Genomic DNA, 7,840 nt, shown 5'->3' with positions numbered 1-7,840 from the left:
TGATTAAGGTAGATGCCCCTACCTACGATGGTCAAATTGATGCTAGGATCCTTCTGGATTGGATCAAGCAGATGGATAGGTACTTTTATTTCTATGATATGCCAGAGGAAGTCCGCTACCGGTTTGCTAAGTTCAAGCTTATTGGAGCTGCCCAGGACTTTTGGACAGACCTAGAGTACCAGGAGGACCACCTAGGACTTGAGCCAATCACCACCTGGGTAGAGATGTAAGAGCGGCTCAAGAGGGAATTTTTGCCTATCACTTATAGGCTCCAGTTGTTGAATGAAATGAATACCCTGAAGCAAGGGAAGTTGACAGTACATGAGCAAGTTCAATGAATTAAAAATTAGAAGCCGTATTCGGGAGGATGTTGAGCAGACACTATCCAGATTCCTTACCGGGCTCAATTCCGAAATTCAGTCTCGTATGGCACCCCACCTGGTGCGAGACGTTCCACAGGCCTTCAGGATAGCCCTTGAGGTGGAATCCTCCATGAGAACTTATTCTCAGAGGAAGAGCTTCCAAGCTGGGGAGTCCCAATTTAGAAAACCACCCCAAGGGTCAACTGGATTCCCAAAACTCCCTGCTGCACCACAGCGTCAATTTGACAAGGGTAAAGGAATTTTGGGAGAAGCACCCAAGAGTAGCGGGCAACAACAGTGCTTCAAGTGTCGTGGGTTTGATCACTTCTCCAGAGAGTGTCCCAATAGGAATCTTTATGTAGGAGAGCAGACCCCTGAGGAAAGTAACCAAGAGGGTTTTCAGGACCATGAGTATGAGGACCATAGGCCAGATGAGACCATATCTGATGAGGACACCGAGGAGGCCGGTGACCTCAAGCTCAGCATTGTGCGTTGCATGGTCTCACAACCTAAGAATAGCGACGATTGGCGACGAACTAATATTTTCATCACCTACTCATGTCATCAAGGCAAGAACTGCCGCGTCGCCATAGACAGCGGGAGTTGTATGAATGTGGTCGCCAAGAGCGCTGTTGCTCGAATGAGCCTCAAACCTGAACCCCACCCCAAGCCTTACAAGGTTGCCTGGGTTGATCAGTCCACCATTCCCGTAAATCTGAGGTGTCTAGTTCCCCTACACTTTGCAGGATATGAGGATCGAGTGTGGTGTGATGTCCTAGAGATGGATGTTGCCCACATCATTTTAGGTAGGCCCTGGTTATATGACCGGGATGTCACCAATTACGGGAAGTCTAACACCTATGTCTTTGAGTTCAAAGGGAAAAAGATCAGACTGACACCCAGTCCCCCTAGGGAAGTTAAGGTTCCAGAACACAAGGGAAGTACATCCAAACACGCCCCCACCAAAACACTCAACATTTTAAATCAACAACAATTTGAAGGAGAGTGTCACAAGTCAGGGGTGATTTATGCTCTAGTTGCCGTACAGAGTAATACCGATAGGTCACGCTTATTCACTAAGGCTCCTAGAGAAGTGCAACCCTTGTTGAGGAAATTCGAGAGGCTATTCCCTGAGGAACTACCTGATGAGTTACCGCCCATGCGTGACATCCAGCACGCTATTGACTTAGTTCCAGGATCCTCTCTCCCGAACTTACCCCATTACCGAATGAATCCCAAAGAACACGCCGAACTCAAATGGCAAGTGGATGAACTGTTGCAAAAGGGATTCATTAGGGAAAGCCTTAGCCCGTGTGCTGTACCTGCCTTGCTCACGCCAAAGAAAGATGGCACCTGGCGTATGTGTGTTGATAGTAGGGCCATCAATAAGATCACCATCAAGTATAGGTTCCCTATTCCTAGGCTTGATGACATGTTGGATATGATGGCCAACTCTTCGATCTTTTCGAAGATTGATCTCAAGAGCGGGTACCACCAGATTAGGGTCAGGCCTGGAGACGAGTGGAAGACAGCCTTCAAGACGAAGGATGGCCTCTTTGAGTGGTTAGTCATGCCTTTTGGCTTGTCAAATGCACCTAACACCTTCATGAGGGTAATGAATCAAGTGCTTCAACCATTCATTGGCAAGTTCCTTGTGGTTTACTTTGATGACATCCTCATCTATAGTAAGACCCCGTCTTCCCACTTGGATCACTTACAGGAGGTTTTTCATGTGCTCTTGCAAGAGAAACTTTTTGTCAACCTCAAGAAGTGCACCTTCATGAGTGATCAAGTCATCTTCCTGGGATTTGTTGTGTCAACTCAGGGAGTATCTGCTGACCCTGAGAAAGTGAGAGTGATTATGGAGTGGCCTGAACCAACTAACATTCATGAAGTACGAAGCTTTCATGGTTTAGCCACTTTCTACAGAAGGTTCATCTACCGGTTTAGTTCCATTATGTCTCATATCACCGATTGCATGAAAAAGAAGGAGTTTCAATGGACTAAGAGTGCTACAAGGGCCTTTAGTGAGATTAAAAAGCTTATGACTGAAGCTCCAGTCCTGCGCCTCCCAGATTTCTCTAAGGTCTTCGAAGTTAACTGTGATGCATCTGGTATTGGGATAGGTGGTGTCCTAGGACAAGAGGGCCACCCTGTTGCCTATTTTAGTGAGAAGCTTAATGAAGCTAGGCAACGATATTCTACATACGAAAAGGAATTCTATGCGGTTGTCCAATCATTGCGCTATTGGCGAAATTACCTTTTACCGCAAGAATTCGTACTATTCTCTGACCACCAAGCTCTGAGGTACCTTAGTGCCCAAAAGAAACTCAATCAGAGACATGCCAAGTGGGTTGAGTTCCTCCAAGAGTACACTTTTGTACTCAAGCATAGGCCTGGTGTCGAGAATACTGCTGTAGATGCACTGAGCCGGGTGAACATGTTCCTCAGTCGCACCAATGCTAGGAGTCTGGCTAGTGTGCTACTCCAAGCAATGAGTGTAGAGGTTGTAGGGTTCGAGTGTAGGGTTCGAGCTATATGGATCATTGCCCTCCAATCAGCTCTATTTGATGTCATACTTGATACAAGGCCTAAGTTATGCATGTCGATCTTGGCCGCCTCTCCTAAACATAGTTCAAGGTTTCCACCTATATCGTCGAAATTTTTCACATTTCGACGGTATCCTGACTCTGATACCAAATACCATGTAACTTTTAAAAGTCACTGGTTTCGACCAGTATCGACCAAAATTCTCACATTTCGGACCAACGGGTTCGACCCTTTGGGTTCTGGAACTAACCGTTATAAAATCTTCTTAAATGAGAAACCAAACCTTTTCATTTTGAAATTTCGACCATCTCCCCCTATTTCTTCTCTATGAAGGGAGAAATTTGGGAAAACACTCAAGATTTTACCCTTGTGCCATCAAAATTCTAAGGTTTGATTTGGTACATACATAGCAAATCTACTTAAGGAAGGGACTGGAACCTTCTAGGCATTCAAAGGAGTGGCTACGACAGCTGTAGTGGTATGCAGCTCATGGATTGGAACTGCCTAGACACTCTGCTTGGAATTGAGTGTTGAGTGTTGAGCGTTGAGTATTGAGTGTTGACTGTTGAGACGTGAGACTTGCGAGTTGAGGGATAACTCATAATTATGTAATATTATTATTTAATTTGGATCATTTACATTCTGTTTTGTTTGTTTTAAACTTTTAATCATGTATTTCACATTTTTAGCTAGTAACTTATATCTATACTTATGTAGTATAGTTTCAATCAACGACTCAAGGTACATAAACAAACTTTGGTCAACACCACAAGTATAACTTTGTGTTCTTTCCATGAAACTAATTATGTGAATAGGTTAGAAATGTCAAAAATAGGACTCACACAAAAAATCAAGTAAAAAAAAAAAAAACATTTTGGGGATTGAAACCAAAGTTTCCACCAAACCGGGAAATTCCCTGGTTTCCTCGAAATTTCCTAGTTTTCGACCGAAATTTTAATCTCCCCAAGGGTCAAAACCTGATACATTGAACCTTGCTCCTAAGGTCATTTTAGGTTTGCCCCTAGCTGTTTTAGTTCCTTAAATATGAATCAAACTACTTCTTCGTATTTGAGCATTCAAGGGCCTCCGTTGAACATGGCCATTTTATCTTGAATGACTTTCTTGTAGCTTATCATTTATTGGAGCTACTCCCAAGTCAACTCTAATATGATCATTACTTATTTTATCCTTCTTAGTTTTACCGTTAATCCATCTTAACATGCTCATTTCCATTACACTGAGTTCATCTACATGATGCTCCTTAATTTTCTCAACATTTTGCACCATACATTATAGTTGGCTGTATGAGTATCCTATAGAATTTTTCCTTATGCTTTAAAGGTATACGCCGGTCACACAACAATCCAGACACATCTCTCCACTTCATCCATTCCATTTTAATTTTTTGGGAAACATCTTCTATATCACTTTCATTTATGATTGAGCCTAGATACCTAAAATAGTCACTTTGTGGAATCTGTCTCCTTGATTTTAGGTTTGCCCTTAGCTCTTTTAGTTCCTTCAATCTGAATCAAACTGCTCCTTCGTATTGGAGCATCCAAGGGCCTCCGCTGAACATGGTCATACTACCTCGAATGACTTTCTTGTAGCTTATCATGTATTGAAACTACTCCAAATCAACTCTAATATGATCATTGCTTACTTTATCCTTCCTAGTTTTACCTCAACATCCTCATTTCCAAATGGTCAGGTTTCCTCATTAGACACTTCTTGGGAAAACGCCCGCCATTTCTCCTGGTCAACCAGTCCCTTCTGAAGCAATAAAGGCCCTTAGGCTCCGTGGAGTTCTTCCTGTTGGACTATGGTTTCTTTTTATTCAAATTGTCTGACGAGGGTGACAAGATCCGATGCTTGGAAGGCGGCCCTTGGCTTATCGGGTGCAAGCCAATCTTCCTTAGTCGTTAGCACATGCATCTTCTATTAAACAGGGTGGACTACATTCCTCTTTGGATCTCTTTGCCGAGACCCCCTACAATTTTGGTGCTCCCAGGGCCTGAGCATCATCAAATCGGCGCTAGGCCCCCCCCATCGACTCGCTTACGCTTGGATATGCATGGAAGTGTCAACCTTTGCTCCCCTTCTCCCATCACTATTCAAGACTGGGATGAAGTGTGCTTTCAACAACCCATCACTTTTGGCTGGAGGCCTCCTCACTACCTGCAATGCAAGGTCTTCGGGCATAATACGGCCTTTTGCCTCCCAAAGACCTCTAGGAAAAGCTCCTTTGCCCTCCCCCTCATCACGACCGCTCGATTATGTCTGCTTCTGATGATCGCCCTTTTCTTCCTCCTCCGGTGAGAGGCAGAGGCTCTCCTTAACGCCGCCAACGTCTCCGTCCCACCATTGTAGTCTAGGAGTTTCACCCTCTGGTCACTGATAACCCGTTGCCCTTCGGAAAAAACCGATTCTCGGTTCTGCAGTTGGATGAGGATCCAGACGTGCAGGCTTTACCTACCTGCCCTCCTGTCATCCTGTCTCATCCTCCTCTGAGGATCTCTCTTCCCCTGCGAAAGAGTCCTCTGCTAACGAGGCCTTAAACCCTAAGATGCCCACCTCTGACCCTCACTGCATCGTTGCTCTGGAGTTTCCTCCTTCTGGAATGTTGCCTCTGGCCTCGTTGAAGACCCTTTTGTCTTTATCCATTCTGGGTCAACCGTTGCCTTGGTTGAACCAAGGGTGGTCTCCCTCTCTTTGCCTGCACCTTCTAATTTGAAGAATCAGGCTCATCCTCTTCCTCTGGCCCATCCTTTGTTATCTCGTCTTCCTGGCCCATCAAAGGAAATCCACCCGTTGGCCCATCTCTCCTCCTCTCTATCCCCTGGGCCTTTTGTTTATTAAACCTCCCCAGCCTTGACCCATCGGATCCTCGAGAACCCGTCTTCCTTACCCGACCCCCAGCCTATTCCAAAGAATCTTCCCGCCCGGAAAGCTCGCCTCTCCTTCGTTGACCACCACCGAGTCTTTGCATCCTTTTGTCCTCCCCTCCCTTCGTATCACTCTTATCAGCGATGCAGTAAGTCTCACCCTCCAATTGTTTCCGCCTGCACCATCCCTATAGCGCAAGAATCGCCTTCTACCCCCTTGCTTAATGTTGCATGCCTTAGTTTGGAATCTTAGGGGTTTGAATTCCCCAAATAAGCATGCTGCTGCCCATTTGCTTCTAAAGGACCTCCGTCCCATTTTCTGTTGCTTCTTGGAAACCCATGCTAAAGAGTCTTCCTTTGCCCATGTAGCCTCCTCTATAGCTCCTGGCTGGTCTTACCTTACCAACCACTCCCACCATCCCAACAGGAGAATCTGTTATCTCTGGAATCCAAAATCCATTTCTGTTCTTCTCATTTTTGCTTCCTCCTAGTTACTCCACCTGGCCATCTCTGATCTTGCTTGCAGTTTTTCCTTCCTGTTCTTTGCTATTTATGCCTCTAAATAGCATAAATATTAGATGGGATCCATTTCTGTTCCTCTCATTTATGCCTCTAAATAGCATAAGCACTCCTTCTAAACATGGGATGCATCAATAACCACTTCAAACATTAGATCAAAATTTGGAAGTCTGGGCATCGGGGCTTCTGTCATATTCTGTTTGATCAACTTGAGTGCTTTTGTGGCAGGCGGGGTCCATTGGAATGGTGCTTCCCCTCCTTTCGTGCACTCCGTGATAAGTGCCATAATAATGCTGAAACTCCATATAAACCTTTTGTAGAACGAGACAAGGTCGTGGAAATAATGTAAGACTAGATTTGACAGCACAAACTAGCCCCAAACTGCAGGAACTTTTAAACTAAGAACAACCAAAACCACCCAATAGTAAACAGCAACAACAGTCCAACTTAAACCAGTCAACAGTCCTTGAAGAAACCAAAATTAGCAGATCCACAATCAGGAATTTCAGGAAACAGAGTTTGCATCAACAATTAGAAGTTCCAGCAACAGAAATAGAGTAATTGAATAAGTAGGATCAGAATAAAAACTTATCAGGACCAGATAACCCAGATCAGAACTCGATTCTGATAGTAGGTTCTGAAATTTCAGCAGAGCATTATCAAGGAACTACTAACACATCTAAGGATTAATTTGAAAGTCCAACCCATTGGAGAATAATAGTAGCAGTCAAGTTCCATACAGATTTAAACAAAACAGAATTCAGAATTCAGATCTGGGCAAAATCCATAACCGGCCAGAACTGAGTAACAGTCCACTTCAGTAGGAACCAGTGGTCTAATTAGCCTCAAAATTGGATCGAACTTCCTTCAAAATAGGACTAACCTTCGATCAATTAGAAGGCCATCGGATGGCCAGAACTCCCAAAACAGCTAGGCCAACTGTAGATAAAATAGAGAATCTTAACCCAGAAATTGTGCAGACAGATTAGAGCACTTACCTGGCTGGCTGAATGAGATTAGAAACAATAAGAAAACCAGAAAATATGAAGATCCACTCGGACTTCTCGCCGCAGAGTGTCGCTTGGATCAAACACCAAACCTTTCTTCTTTGATCAAACACAAAGAACCCTCATAGAGGAGAAACGCAGTATCATCTTTTTTTGTTCATAAAATCGTGTCTCTACTAATGAGAGCTCCTTTGTTTATAATAATGATGGGGGGTTACATAAAATATAAACTAACTTTAGTTTCCAAAAACTGAAATAGGAAACAAAAAATTAGAAACTCACCTAGTTACTAAACCTAAAAATAGAAACTAACTTGTGACTGAAAATTAGAAACTAACTAGGCACTGAAATTAGAAACTAAATAACCCCATCTAAAAAGGAAACTAAAGAAAAATGAAACAAATCACTGAATCCCGTATGCAACCTTAGAACCCCTAGTTTAGACCTATAAAAGAACCCCTAGTTTAGACCTATAAAAGTAGCCCAATACACTTCAAACCACATGGACTGAAGGTCC

Source organism: Macadamia integrifolia, unplaced genomic scaffold (genome assembly GCF_013358625.1).
Source record: "Macadamia integrifolia cultivar HAES 741 unplaced genomic scaffold, SCU_Mint_v3 scaffold1495, whole genome shotgun sequence".
Taxonomy (NCBI): Eukaryota; Viridiplantae; Streptophyta; class Magnoliopsida; order Proteales; family Proteaceae; genus Macadamia; species Macadamia integrifolia.
Note: the sequence above shows the minus strand (reverse complement) of the source record.